The sequence below is a fragment of the Dermacentor variabilis genome, chromosome 6, assembly GCF_050947875.1.
Source record: "Dermacentor variabilis isolate Ectoservices chromosome 6, ASM5094787v1, whole genome shotgun sequence".
In the NCBI taxonomy this organism is placed as follows: domain Eukaryota; kingdom Metazoa; phylum Arthropoda; class Arachnida; order Ixodida; family Ixodidae; genus Dermacentor; species Dermacentor variabilis.
The window spans coordinates 169,959,858-169,975,553 of NC_134573.1; the positions used below are offsets into that span (position 1 = coordinate 169,959,858).

Below are 15,696 nucleotides of genomic sequence, written 5' to 3' on the forward strand. Positions count from 1 at the left end.
GTAAAACAAGCCAACCCTGCGATCCCTGGTTGCAATTACCGGCCTAGGGGGGTCACTGCTGGCACCTGCCACTTACGCTTCGACAGCCGTGACCGCGTGGAGAACGTAGATCCGGCAGCCGAATGCCCCGGTACTGGAGGCGCGCGCAGTTCGTGCCGCACATCCGCACCGACGGCGAGCACGTCGAACTGCGCGTCTCACTGTACCGGCAGTGGCGTATATTGCGACACAACGTCAGCCCGGCCATCGCCCCAGACGTTCCGCGATGACTAGTCCCCGCCGGGCCCACAGTATAGCGTCAATGTAATGCATGAGTCTTGGGGTCGTCGGGCCACCTTCATCGTCGGGAGCTTCACCCTCGCCATTGCGATTCAAACCCTTGGCCCCGCGGTAATGTGCACTTGGCAACTGGACACGCTAGCCACTGCGCTATCTTTGTTTTTCTCATAACTTTTTTTTTCTTCTGCTTTGTTTGGACCGGGAGCTAGGCATGCATTACAGATGTGAGCGGCTCTCCTGCCGCCGACAGCGCCCCTGGCGAGAGCACATACAATGCGCAGCTTCAACGCTTAGCAATCTGCACGGGGTATTGCGCGACACATAGGATGTGGCAATTGTGGCCTCCGTTCACGTATCTCGGAGGCCACCACAGGCAATGCTGTCGCAAGACTGGAGGCTATACCTGTATAATTAAATTGTGCGTAACGCATGTGTGTAACGTATGTAACTCGCCTTTCAGGAAACCTTGTCTCCTCAGGCACGAACGCTCCCTCTGGCATGCCAGATTACTTGGCTTACACTTCGCCCTTCCGACCGAAACTTGAACTTGCATGCATTGTGTGGGATGACTATAAGAAAACTAACTAGCGCTCTGGCGATGATACAACGTAAAGCTGTCAGGTTTATGCTTTCTAAATAGAGACTAAGTGACTCTCCTACTAGCCTGATAAATCAGCATAATATTCAGGCGTATACAGCTACGTAGGAAAACACAGAGACTGAAATTTCTTTTTTTGCTTAACAGCAAATTTTTGTCTCTCTACCCAGAGGTTTATGTTAAACTACTTAAAGCGCACGAACATGGCAACGTCACACTAATTCATTAGCACGTTATAACAGCCGAACTAACCTTTTTAAGTCTTCTTTCTTCCCGCCGCTACAACAGATTGGAACAGTTTGCTATTATCGCAATTGATTAGCACTGGTTCTATTGAATGTATCTGTCTTTAATGTTAACGGTATTGCTACGTTGACAAACCTTGCTACTGCTCTTTTTTTTTTATTTAGGCGTGAATTTTGTTGGATCCATTCCACATCTTCCTTATTTATTATTTTCAGTATTCTGCAATGTTCGATCAACTTGCCTCTGGTGTTTGTTGCATTTTTCCTCGCGAGAATGGTCGCAAGTGCCCGTTTTTACGTATAGCCCTTATTCCTGATTCCTTGAACTCTGTCTGATATTGTCCTAAGGTATGTCAAGCTTTATTACTTCAGTGTATACTCAATTAATCGTATTCAGTTGTCGCTTTCACTTTTTCTGATCGTTTTATATGTTGAATTGCTATTATTTATTTATTTATTTATTTATTTATTTATTTGGAATACTCGCAATGCCATTGCAGCGTTACAGAGAGGAGTGGCACAGTTGTGGTACATTCTTGCAGACGTAAATCTTGAATGAAGATTGATCAGGGTTGCTGGCGATGGAAGCGGAGAGGCGATTCCATTCCGATGACTCCTTCGGCGCTAATGAACTTCACTTTGATTCTCCTGGAGTGTTTCCTTTTCCCCGAGATATTCACCATCATACTTGAAATTCACTCAGCTAATTTCGCATTCACGGGCAATGATCTAGGCACGTCAAGCACCCATTGTGACGTAGCTTACTGCGTGTGGCATATCGTTTGCAAGTTGGGCGAAGCTGATAAAAGCTGCGCTCTTGCTAACGTCTGGCGAGGACAAGCAACGGCTGGCTTTGTCCTCTTTCCCTCACGTTGACGCTCCCCCAAGCTATTATGCTGCATCGAGATACATGGCCGTGAATGCGAAATTAGCTGACTGAGTGCCAACTATGATGATGACTATCTCAGAACAGAAACACTCCAGGAGAATCAAACAAAGTGAAGTTGTCTTCAAGTACGACTGTCTTGACGTTTCAAATATAAACGTATACCATAGAGCGAAAAAGTTAACTTAGAAGATTTTTGTTAAATGTACGTTTGATAACACAAATTTTTTTTTAACCGAGTCTGCAAAGCGCATGGACCGCCTCTGCAAGCAAATTTTGCGTGCAAATTGCGTGCAACACATTTTGCGTGCAAATTTATGTATTAAAATTACCGTTAGCATAGCTACAGCGTTACTTCTCACGGGGTTACTTCTAAAGAGGTTCTAACTAACTGATGTTGGTTAGACCCTGTTTATGACAAGGGTGTTGGGCTGCTGAGCACGAGGTCGCGGGATCGAATCCCGGTCACGGCGGCCGCATTTCGATGGGGGCGAAATGCGAAAACACCCGTGTGCTTAGATTTAGGTGCACGTTAAAGAACCCCAGGTGGTCAAAATTTCCGGAGTCCTCCACTACGGCGTGCCTCATAATCAGAAAGTGGTTTTGGCACGTAAAACCCCAAATATTATTATGACAAGGGTGCTGCGGCTGCCGCTGGTGTTGACAGCAGGATAACGTGCGCCGGTTTACCTCGTAACCTCGACGGCGACGCTCCTTTGCACGTAAAGAAGAACAAACTCGCCACCGCGCCAAAAACACGCGACTTGCGTCACGCACCCCACGTCACGCGTCGCACGGGACCCCAACTAACAGCGACGTAAGTGCTTGCTTAAATTTTACGCGCGCACGGTCTCGGTGTAGAGAAAGAAAACAAGATCGTTATTATAAAAGCAGCAGGCGCGCGCTTACAATAGCGGGAGACGTAAAAACAGCGGACGCGCGCCGAGCGCGCCAATACACGAGTCTGGTTACGCAAGAAACGCTGACGCGACGCACGAACCGTGCAGTTTGCGCGGTGCGCACGCTGCTCTTCGCTGTATAGCCGCACCACGGGAAGGGGGTCCGGCACTGCCACCTAATTCCCAAAAAAAGCTCGCAAACGGACATTTCACTGAGCATTAGATGCACACCGAGGCAGCAACACTGAACTCTTTTGTGCCAACAGGTTTTGAATTCATAATGCCCTCCGATTGACTTCTGACGTTCGTTATCAGCAGATTAAAAAAAAAATGAAGGTTGATTAAAAAAAATTAAGAGGCAGTCAGTGTTAATACACTCGCAGTTGAATTTTCGCCAACAGACACAAACGCCCGCACAGTCCATGCAGTCGCCTTCAGGAAGCGCAAATAGAGCTTTTGTGACCTTGTGCCGGTAAGCGCGTTTAGGCTATAAGGCCAACAGAATGTTTTTTTTTTTCGATAGCGGTTCGTTATCCAAGCGGCACACGGTGGAGCTGGGCGCGCTAACCACTGCGCCAAAGCGCAGGTTATGGCCGCTTAAAAAACTTTCGCGAGCTCTTTCGCCGCACACGGACTCCGAGAGTGGTGGCGTTTGTGCGTCTATATCGGGGGCCACGGCACGTGGGCTGTTCTCTAACGGATGAAGACGGCGTTGCGCGCAAGCTGTCCTTGAAAAGATGGCCGTGTCCGCTGTGAGAACATGCTGCTGTCGCAGTGAACGAACATAGAGCAGGAGGAAGCGCTGAAGTGCGCCGATATTTTGTTAGACCCGTCACGTACTTACGGTTTACCGTACTTCGGGTCATACAAAGTTCATTAGAACCATTTTCAACCCATTTGACTCCGGCTGGGTTACGCATTTTCCTTTTCCCTGACGCAGCTAAGGGAAACAACTACAAGCAGTTCGCGGTCTTTGATGAAAGTTGATTACCCGGTGACTATAGTTTCAATTGGTGACTCGGACGTGATGATCGACGACGGAGGAACAGCTGAGATCGTCCAGTGAGGAGCCGCGCATGTCCTTTCCGCGAGCAAGGCAGATTCCAACGTTGTCGTCACCACAGTTACGGTGGTGATGTAGGAGCTACTGTATAAGAGACGAGTATTCTTTTCCGGCGTTTAAGTGGGCGTATACAGCTACAAACAAGACATTAGAACGGAAATGTCTGAGGTACTGATTGGGCGCCCCAGCTATGCCCTCCGTCGCTTGCTCCGTCCGGTCTTACGTGCGACGCTGTTGTAGCAGGAACGTGCTGGGAGTAGTCAAGTACTTGCGACCGCTCCGTGCAAGTGGGTTAGGTTGGTTTTCCTCTTCGCTGCTTTTATATTATATACATACAGCCCGCCGTGGTTGCTTAATGGCTACGGTGCCGGGCTGCTAAGCACAAGGTTGCGGGATCGAATCCCGGCCATGGGGGCCGCATTTCGATGAGGGCAAAATGCGAAGACACCCGTGTACTTAGATTTAGGTGCACATTAAAGAATCCCAGGTGGTCCAAATTTCCGGAGCCCCCCACTACGGCGTGCCTCATAATCAGATCGTGGTTCTGGCACGTAAAAACTCCTTATATATATATACCCACCCTTTCTTAATATTTCGGTCTGTAAGGTTAACTGCGCGAGCAAAACACAAGCTCAAAGAAAACGACGATCGCTTGTGTTTTGCTTACGCTGTTAACCTGTTACCATAACTTGCCAACTTGCGCAAACACCGACACTGGTCTGTTAATTAATGCAGTTATGCAGCCGGCACCTCAACAAGGGCATTTTCCGCGCTGTCTTCTAAAAGGGACAATTAAGAGAGATAGTGAGCCGATTTAGGCTGATTAAGTATTCTTTCAAAACCCTATATATTCGTAAATATACTGTTGTGCTAAGGTGATTACTGAAAGAGAAAATGAAGAGTTGCATTTTTTTTGTCTAGTTCGCGCCGGAACTATGGTGTCGGTACGTCAGTTTGACGTCACGGATTTCAGTGTATTTTCTTTTTCTTTTTTCGCATTTCAGCAGTCGTGGCCCCAATAAATGTTCTTGAAGATAGCGAAGTTCGTTCTCTGACTCCCCCTTTTCTAGGACGTGAAACAGTAGATCTTTACCAATAAGAAATTCAACCAGGCTTGAGCGGACGCTGTCAAAATCAGTGACGTCATGGCGAGCTAGTGCGGGAATTTCAAGAGGGCGTCGCCACTGGGCTTTCGTCTCTTGCATATTTTCTTTCTGGCCTCCTCTTGCGATAATAGTGGCTTTTCCTGGTATTGTAGAAAAATAATTTCCTAATACAGCTAAAATAATTCTCTTCCATTTTTGCGTCTCTTCGATAACAGCTAGAGGAGCTCGAGTGCTATTGGATTTTCGCACGGACGTTGAAACGAATAGTGCAGCAGGCATCGCGCCTTTGCGCATATTATTCGACATTGAATGCTGCCTTACTTCTGCGAAAGAAATAACCGCGTAATTTTCTGCCGGAAGGCTCGAAGACAGTTGCTACTGTAGTTACCTTCGGCAATAAACGAGTACTGGAAAATTTCGATTACAGCGAGTACTCGAATCGAATACGAGCCGCGTAGATGTCCATGCGGTTCCATTTCGCAAACTCGATTATTCGCCGAGCTCGGTGATAAACACTGACGACACGTGTGAGCTAAGCGCCTGTGTAGGGACTAACGCCGTCGAGAGGCGAGGATATCTTTACCATGCAATGCGTGTCCGGTATGTCCCATACAATGGCGTCGAGTGAATCTCGGAATCCTTTGTTCTGCAGTCACGCTTGTCGCGCGAACGCGACCTTGGCGAAGCAAAGTGTCTCCAGAGCACGGTGTCGACACTCGGCACAGTTTGTTTGGTCGTTGTGAAGACTTTTTTCCTTGGAGATCGCGTTGAATTTAGGTGGAAACCTAAGACCCTCAAACTTTTTTTTTATATATATAGATCGATTTGCCCGCTCCGAAACAACGTGGTGCACCGCGAGATTCACTACCGCCGCTCCTAAAATTCTAAATTTGAAATTCCTGCGACAGCGCAACTAGTGGCAGAGAGACAGAAAAAAAAAAGAGGGAAATGCTTTAATGAGAGCTAAAGAAGTTGGCCATGCGAGCCACATAAATGCCCGAAACATTTTTTATTTGCTACCTACATGTGCAAAAAACACATAATTTGCACATTTATATATATACATATATATATATATATATATATATACACACATACATAGTCATATCATAAGAAGCCAACAAACACCAAGGACAACATAGGGAAATTACTTGTGCTTAATAAATGAAATAAAGAAATGATAAATTAATGGAAATTAAAGTGGATGAAAAAACAACTTGCCGCAGGTGGGAACCGAACCCACTACTTTCGCATTTCACGTGTGACGCTCTACCAATTGAGCTACCGCGGCGCTGTTTCTCCATCCTCTTTCTTGGGTATTTATTGTCCTAGTAGAACTCTGGGACTGTTAGCCACGTCCGCCGCCAAGGTATCAAGGTATGTGAGTGGTGGCGCTGGCTAACACTCCCAGGGTTCTACTAGGACACATAAATACCCAAGAAAGTGGATGGGGAAACAGCGCCGCGGTAGCTCCATTGGTCGAGCATCGCACGCGAAATGCGAAGGTTGTGGGTTCGGTTCCCACTTGCGGCAAGTTGTTTAATTTCCATTAATATATCATTTCTTTATTTCATTTATTTAGCACAAGTAATTTCCCCTATGTTGTCTTTGGTGTCAGTGTTCGTTGGCTTCTTATGATATGACTAATAAAAATCGGGACCCTCGGTTAACCCCCTCTCTTCTCGTTTATTACATAACGAGGGTCTCGAATCCGGCAACATTGATGCCTTCAGGTAGCATGTGTGGGTCTATTGATCAGTTGCCTTCGCCCAAAAAGATCACGTTCTCGTGACGCCTGCAGCAAAAAGGATGTTCCACGTGCGCCGCTCTCTGATATGTTGCCTGTAGGCAACTCTCGTCCATAAAGGGTCAAGGTGAAAATGGAGAACACGCCTTCCTTCCAAATACACGCAGTCACCGTAATCGCCTCACACGCTTGACTAAGCATTATCATAGCGTAGCCACATTGCAAAACCCGATAATCAATGTATAATTATTTCCTATAGTCTCTGTTTTTTAGGTTTTACTCCTTCTAACTGCCATGATGTTGACAGTGTGTGGGCGGCTGTTTCGCGTGACGGCATAAGTTCCCTTATAAGAATATCTGGGAGATTTACGAGTGCTGCGCATTGCACATTGCTGGAGCCCGAGATGATCCCATCTGCATTGCATGATCCACACCCGGATGGGTACTATCTATTCCAACAGGACTTGTCTCCTGTGCATACACCAGAGCTCGTGACACGTCTTTTAGATGAACGAGAGGTAATGCGCCTTGAGTGGTACGCGAAGGGTGCGGACATGAACATAGCAGAGCGCGTTTGGCCACGTATGAAGGCTAACCTTTCCACACTCTCCTTGGACTTGGTGACCGCTGATGAACTGTGGGAACCTATACAGGAAGAGTGGGAACGTCTTCAAGGTGACACAGCCTTCGTCGAGGCTCTCTGTGGGTCTCTGCCAGAAAGAATGGAGGCCGTCATTTAATCCGGCGGAGCCATGACCCGTTATTAGCCCACTAAACGTGTAAGAAAAGGGCAAGCTAATGTTGATATAATGGGGTACTTTTTTTATGTGCATTAAAAGTTTCTTACCATATCGTAAGCGCCCAATAAAAGCTTTTCAAACGACCGCTACGTGCAACTTCTTTCTGTTCACAAGAAACAGGATACAGCAAAATAGGTATGAAAACACAATGGCGCTTTTTCCTGCGCATGAACGCTATTACAGGCGCTGTAGTATCAAGCTGGTATCACTGCCAGACGTTCCGTGCGTGTCATAGAGAGAAAGAGAGAGGGGGGGGGGCATTTTGCGCAGAACTACAAGCCACACATTGCACGCTCTGCGTGCTATAACCGCCTTATCATCGCTACCCGCCGGTGAAACGCAATCAGCTGACGTTTCGTAGCAACACTAGCGAGAGGGTAGTGCAAACAGTTTGCGGAAGAGCGCCATCCGCGTATTACACGAACTCGATTTCGAGGCTATTTGCCACGCGTCCTCGTTTTCCCGCTCGTATTGCTCCCGTTAGTACATTACTCTCGACATTGATTTTCCGTGTATTAAGAAAAAAGAAATACTTAACCACCGCGTGAGCAGGCGGTTACTGGTGTTGTCGCGTTTAGAAATACTACCGTTAGATTCTTGCGTCTTGATTGAAAAATGTGGTGCGCACGTTGAAGTGCCTTAAAGCCGAGTTCCTAAGCTATGCATATAGCGATTCCTAATGTTCCTCTCCGCGGCGTACTTACATGGCGAATAGTTTTATTTTTCTGCGAGAAATATGACGCAACAACCAAATCCAGCGGCCGCAACGCTAAAGTACGCATTAAAATTGTGTAAGTCGGAAGAACAAACAATGCATTAGTGTTTTCCGTCTTTATCCGTCTTAATAAATAAGTATGCCTCATAGAATAGCCATAATTGCTTTTATTAGGGAAAATACAAAGTTGTAAACTCGTACTCCTCTTATGAGGTGACGAGTTAAACCATCGCATCAAGCATCGGCAACTTTCATTATGCACTGGAAGTTTTTAAGCGCCGTCTAGGGAGCTTCTTAGCGCTAAGACTTTCCCAATCACGCCATTATTAGAGGAGACAGGAGAAGCTAAAATATCGTCTCGCCATGCTGCCAGCAGGCAAGCTTCACCACCAGCATAGATACTCTCTCCATTTGGCTCGACTAGCGTCACTTCAAGCTACTGTAGCTTCCTGCGTTCTCCCATGCCGGAGCTGAGGGACTGCGTCACGCTTACGCCACGAGCCCCACCGCTTTCTTCATTTCTCTCTTTCTTTTCTTTCTCCTTTCTTCCTGCGTGGCGCACTTTCAGTGGTGGCAATTGGCGTCCTGCAATAAATGACTTACTTAAGTCACGTGCTATATATATAATCAGTGACATTGCAGGCAATGCGTCTGACGTGAAGGCTTTAAGGAGCCCGTCACCAGGCCACGTAGCAAATTTTGGTTATACGCTGGAAGTTCTGCAAATTCTCTTAGGAGAATTTTACCGCAAGAATTTTTTTTTTTTCAAATTGGTTCATTAATAGCCAAGATAGAAATATTTCAAGTGCCGCGAACCCATTATTTCAGGAGGCGAGTGTCACCGCCAGCACAGACACTTTCTTAGAACCTCAGAAAGTTGAGCTAGTTGGCGGGATTCATCGTGCAGACACGGACACAGGAGAACCAGACAACACAAGCGCCGTTTGTGTCGTCTGTCGGCGTTTGTGTCGTCTAGTTCTCTTGTGTCCGTGTCTGCACGGCTTACCTTATTTCGCGATGAATAGACAGTCTCTCCACTTGCCCCCCGCCTAGCGTCCACAAGCGAAGTTCCTTTCCTGCGTCCTCCTGTACCGGAGCTGAAGGATCGCGTGACGCATACGCCAGGGGCCTCGCTTTCTTCTTTTTTTTTTTTTTTTGTCTCGCTTTTTTCGTTGCACGGCGCATTTCTGGTGACGGTCTCGCACGCGAGCTGTTGCCTCATTTCGCGCAACGCGCGATTTTGTACGTTGTGCGCGATAACACCTGAATAGCGGTACAAGTCAGTGCTACACGAACACTGAGGCAGACACAAGCCGATCACGCAGCAACTTGGGGTGAGGGGGTGGAAAGACCCTTCTAGTTGCTGCGTGATCCGCTTGTGTCTGCCTAGGGCGCAAGCCGTTTCGCTTAGGCTTCTGCAGACCAGCACGTATCCGTGTCTGTCCGTTCTCCACGAGGCTTACCCGGACGTGTATCGCGACGACGCCTGCCCCTCCTGCGGCCAGACCTCCACTCTAGCGCACATGCTATGGGAGACACTCACTCACTCACGCAGCATGATCGCGCGCTGGAACATGGTAGAATAGGATAGGGTAGGATAAATATCCTTCTTCGATGGCACTGACCCTCTGCGGGGGATTGGCCAAGATTTGGATGGTATTAGAAAAATTCTGTTAATAAAAAAATTGGTAAAATTGTCAGGTGGAAATTGATAAAAAAGTAATGTTTCGAAGAACTTAATAGAATCGTCTTGAAACAACTATGAATTTATCTGTGGCTCAGAAAACATCCCTGCGGTTGTTTCAAAGAAAGGAGGCTCCTAGAGAAAGAATATTTAGAGCAGAAAAATTTAAACCAAGTTGCCTGAACGGTGGCCGAAAAAGACAAAAGTGATCTGTGGTCTCACCTTCTGCACATATTGGGTACAGAGGGGAGGATGCCAGAGCAACCCTGTGACGATAAAAATTTAATATTGGTATTCGACCAGGTAAGTGGGTAAAAATTACTTCAATTATTCTTGTGTGAAAAAGAATTTTCGTGCCAGGAGAATGGAGGTGTCGATATTCTGAAAATTTTGCTATAGCTGGGATTATAAAGTGTTGAGCAATTGCATATCTCCTGAATCTAGCAGTAGTTGGGTAAGCTGGTGTAGAAAGTGATAATAGTACAAGGCCATTGAGGGCCGCTTTCGGGAAACTGTCAGCCATTTCGTTCATGTATGAGTTCACATGACTTGGCACCCAAAGTAATATAAGTTTATAATTTCGTTCTCTTCGCGCGCGACTGCACAAAATGGGAACAAGCAAACGAAACGGAAGTACATCTCGCTTGCTACGGTACGCAGTAAAACGAAGACACGCAGGCATTGGTTTGTAGGTTTTATTATTTCTCTAAACTTTTAATTCGTCTATTGAAGCGACATATCAAACAAATCACAGCTATTGGCACAATGGTCAAATTCACGTGTCACCGTTAGTGACGTCACAGCACTGCGAACTACGTGGGCGCATTCGTGCGATTGACGTCGACTACCCGGCTGGGAGCGCGGCTCCCGCGAGAAGGGCATTCGGTTTGAAATTTCAGCTCTTTTCCCGGCGCGTATAGCGGTGTATATACTTAGCAGGCACGATCGTTAGCGCGTATTGTATGCATAGCGCTTGTCAGTTCAAAATGGCCATACCTGGTGAGGGGCCTTTTAATGCGTGTGACCTCGATTTTTCGGCAGGAGGCGCGGCTGCTTCGATAGGAAGAGCGCGTGGGATTTCGTCGTGGCCCACAACGCCGGTGTTTGCTGGTTTGCAATGCCTGAGCCTGGAGCGGGGTTGTTTAACACCTCGAAGCTGGGCCTGTTATGTCCGTCCATCCGTCTTTTACGTACGTTACGCTGACGACGACGCACGTGGTCATTCTCAAGTCGTCGTCAGACCCCTTACTGAGATCGAGCTCCACCTTCACCGTAAGGCGAAGGAAACGAAAAACTTTGCTCACGACCGCCACCCTAAGCGCGCTTGCGCTGCAGAGGAGTCTAGCTCATCAAGCCGGCTTATATAGCGTGGTCCTTTAAGCCATAAAAAGTGCCAGTCAGCGCACCTCTGTTTTGCTTAATGAAATTCTAAATCATTCCATAATATCTGTTAATAAAGGGAAAATTAGACATCCGCCCAATCGTAGCAATTGCTGCAAATGAAACCCATGCGGGTTGCGCGAAAGAAAAAGCTTCGCAGTTGAAGAAACATTCGTCCTGGTCCGGGATTCGAACCCGGGACCACCGTGATACCTGTGTTTATATAGTTGAATTATTATTATTATTATTATTATTATTATTATTATTATTATTATTATTATTATTATTATTATTATTACATTAGAAAACATATTCACAATCGACACAGAGGGGAATAAGAGAAGAAGCAAGGTGTCAGCTGCCACCGGAAGAGGCACAGCGCCTGCCTACTGTTCACGAAAGAGGGAAAAGAACGATAGAAATGGAAGGCATACGAAGAAGGGAAGAATCTACTTAACAGGTTTTATCTAAAGCGCACAGTCTGATAGGTATCTCTAAGTGCGCAGACGAGTGCATGGTACTCAGCTGTTTCATTGTTTAGACATTGTTGCGTCTACAACCGTCGGCAGAAAGATAACGTACAGCAGCTAAACAAGCGGCTCACGCACATAAAAAAAAAGAAAAAAAGAAACGTCATTGTCTACCATCGGCCCTGGGCGGCGGCGGTGTTAGCCATTCTATTCAAAAGTGGCGTCAGCAACTTTCCTTCGACTCCGTCGTTCACAACACAGAATCCAGGCCAGACTACGTGCTGTAAAAGAAGATCGAGTTATGGTGAGGATCGTACATCCCTGATCGGAGGCCGGCCGGATCACTTGACGAGACGCGCCGTAGATGTGTTCGCATCTACAGAGCAAGTGCGCCGCGCCGACAGGTTCGTCTGCCGTGCCTCTGACGCATCGGACGGGCAGACCCTTTCCGCCAGTTCTTCGGCGTCTCGAGCGGGGTTGTTGGCGCCGCCCTCCCAAGAACGCAGTCGAACGCGTCGTGCAATCAACTGAGTCGAGTCTGCGAGGCAACGCGCTCAGCCGTCTCGGCTATCGGCCAGCATTGACGCTTGCCAGTTTCAGCAGGGAGTCGCGCTCCACGCAGACTCTGAAAGTGGTGGTGGCACCTGTGAAAGCATTTCGGAGGACGCGACAGGAAATACCTGATATAACGAGCGAGCGTCAAGTCGGGCGCATCCCGCAGAAGTAAGGTGCTCTTCATGAGATGTCGCTGTCAATAAAAGCTGTCCATGGGGATTAAAGCTTTTCTTTTTTTATTAGAGGAGGCGGTGCAGTGTACCACGGAACACTATAGATACAACTCTAGTCATCTCGTTTCGGGCACGCGCGGCTTTTCCTATATTAGTCGACGTTGTATTGCCCCATACAAGAAATCCGTATGTATTGTATGTTAGAAAGAAAGAGTGAGTGGTGTAGTAACATCGTAATGTCCTTGTGTAGTACGTCCCTATTACGATAAAGCAATCCTGTTGCTCGTCACAGTCTTGTTATTGTATAATCGGTCTGCATGTCCCAAAGCATGTGTCCAGTGAATATCACACCTAGAGATTTGAAACTGCTGACTATGTCTATTGGGTTGTCATTTAATACGAGCCAAAGATCTGCAGACGACTGCTTGCCCTCTGATCTAAGTACAACTGCCTTGATTTCCTTCACATTTATGGTTAGTCCATTACTTGGGGCCCAGAGCGCTAGTTTTGGGATAATTTCATTTCCTCGGAGGAATAGTGTCACAGGATTACCAATCGGAACGAATAAACTTGTATCGTCCGCATATATTACAAACTTTAAATCCTGATCAATCTGTGTGATATCATTAATTAAAAAATTAAAAAGGTATGATCCTAAACTACCGCCTTGGGGTACGCCGCAAGAACTGGATTTCACGGAAGAAAGGTGATGACGAACTGCTACACACTGTCTACGATTGCTCAAATAGGACAGAATAATGTTGTGCGCTAAGCCACGTATGCCATAGAATCGCAGCTTGCTCAAAAGTAGACTGTGGTTCAAAGGATAAAACGCGTTAGGTAAATCAATAAAAATCCCTATTATTAAATTTTTACATTCAATGTTCCCCAATATATACTATATCTGTGTCACGAGGGCGAGCTCTGGTGACTGGTACTACCTAAAGCCAAATTGTGCGTTCGTTATTAGGTTTGTCTGTGAAAAACGACAAGCGAGAAAGTAGGGCCTTTTCTAAAGCCTCTGAAAGCAAAGGCAAGATTGATACAGGTCCGTAATTGTTGAAGTTATTCCGATCACCTTTTTTTGTGACGGGCTCTCACCTTGGAGATTTGTAACTGCATTGGAAAAGTACTGCTGGAAAAGCAGAGATTGAAAATGTGTGTGAGTGGTCCCACTATAAGATCTGCAACAAATCTTATTGGACGGGCCTGCATGCTATAATAGTCACAGGTAGTACTATCTTTCAAACCTGAAATTAGAGAGAACACCTCGCACTCAGATATGCTGTTTAAGAACAGTGTATCTTTGCATGGTTCTTTCTGATGCCATGTGATAGCATCCGCGATAGGAGGATGATCCATATCTACAAAGTAATCATTAAAAATATTGGCTACTTCATTACCGTTAACTAATTAATCACAAGCTCGATAGGTTTGTTAAGTGTCTTATTGCTACCAAATATTGTATTTACTTTTTTTCCATGTGAGTGACGGGTTGTCTGTAGCTTGCGCAAAAGTGCTATTAAAATATGAAGTCAACAACATTAAGTGCAGCAATTAGTTGCGTCTGTTCCTAAATGTTGACGTGGTGATTTATCAACGCCGCCAAGCACTGGATCTCAAACCACCCATTCTGAAACCTGCTGCTGACTTAGCGGCATACATTGGGGGTCCGATTTCTGTCTCGCCACCTTCGATAGACACCCTTCCACCCTGGGGTCACCAGCAACCCACGCGCAACAAACCCATCAGCCGCCTCCTAAATTCGTTCCCTCGTCCATCGGCTACCTTCCGGCGCCGCATAGAAGAAGCAGGTGCCGCATTCCCGACAGGCTCACCGGTGGCCCATACCGATTCGAGCTGCACGGACGAACGAGTGATTGCGTCCGCCGTTGTGCCAGGGCACCTATCCACAAGTGCCAATTACGTGTACCGTCTGACAACTCTGATCCCATCGGTCAGTGTTGAATTTTTGACCCCACGAGACGCAACAAACGTGGTGGCAGCTGCTTCCGCGTCGCCGACGTCAGTCATAATAATACGCACTTACTCCAGCTCGGTCATAAAGGAGATTCGGGAGGTATACAATGCCCACCTTTTCGCAGACGAAACATACCGCATGGATGCACAGATGTCCGGTTAGCTTCGGATATTGTGGATGCCAAGGGGCTCTATTTCTACTCACATACAAGCTGCCACCGCTGTACCCACACTGAGCTGCCACCAACTTTGGAATTACCTTTCCCAAGTGACCCCGAGGGTGATTTGCTCCACCACACGAGAGGTGGTGTAGCGGAGACTCCGTGTTGGGGGGGCGGAGGGGGGGGGCGGCTGCACTCACCCCATCGGTCACATATCCCTGGCCACAACACATCCGTGGACAATTTGCGCATACCTGCCCACATTGCTCAGCTCGAGCGTCCGCGGCTACAATGAAACACCTGTTGTGGAAATGTTCCGGCCTAAACATGATACGACGGCGTTACCTGCAAACAGCGTGCCTTCATCCCACGAGACCACCAGACTACGATTCTTGGCTCTATGGGACCAATCATCGATCACTATTGATGTATATCGCTGAAACCGGCCTACATTTGTATATTTACCAGTTTATGCCGTTGGGCAACACTTTAGAAATAAAGAAAAAAGTGCAGCAATTCGAGCTCTGACGTATTAGCGCGCTCAAGGTCGCACCCATGGCCACGAGCTGCAGAGCCCACGCCTTTTGCTCCGCAGAGATTCACAGTTTGTCGGCGGATCTTTCTTCCAAGTGTTGAAAAAGAAAGAGAGGTGGGGGGAAGGGAGGAACGCGCCGGCCTTTGTCTGCGTGTCGACACCGCAAGCGCAGGAGCGTCCCTTTTCTGCGCCAAAGCCCGCGTAATCGCCCCGCACATGTGCGCACTTCCAGGCCACGAGAGAGCGTCCCCCATTGTGCTCCCCTAATTCTCTTCCTTCTCGACGGAATAACTTCTGCCGAAAGACAATAGCTCACCCTGGCGTCAGCGCGCAGTCGACGTCACCAAGACTCGGGAAGCGCTATTTCGATGCCTTGCCTTGAAGTCAATAAGGCTTGCCACATCTGAGCCGGCTCGGATC

The 15,696-nt window shown here is 47.3% G+C and overlaps 1 protein-coding gene and 1 non-coding gene across 2 annotated transcripts in view; one reads left to right on the top strand and one right to left on the bottom strand.

Moving 5' to 3' along the window:
* LOC142585729 (uncharacterized) overlaps positions 1-15,696 on the top strand; it is a 160,913-nt gene that overhangs the window by 123,758 nt on the left and 21,459 nt on the right. The window lies entirely within an intron of this gene.
* Positions 6,295-6,367, bottom strand: TRNAS-UGA (transfer RNA serine (anticodon UGA)). The gene has a single exon. It is a non-coding gene; the product is annotated as a tRNA-Ser (tRNA).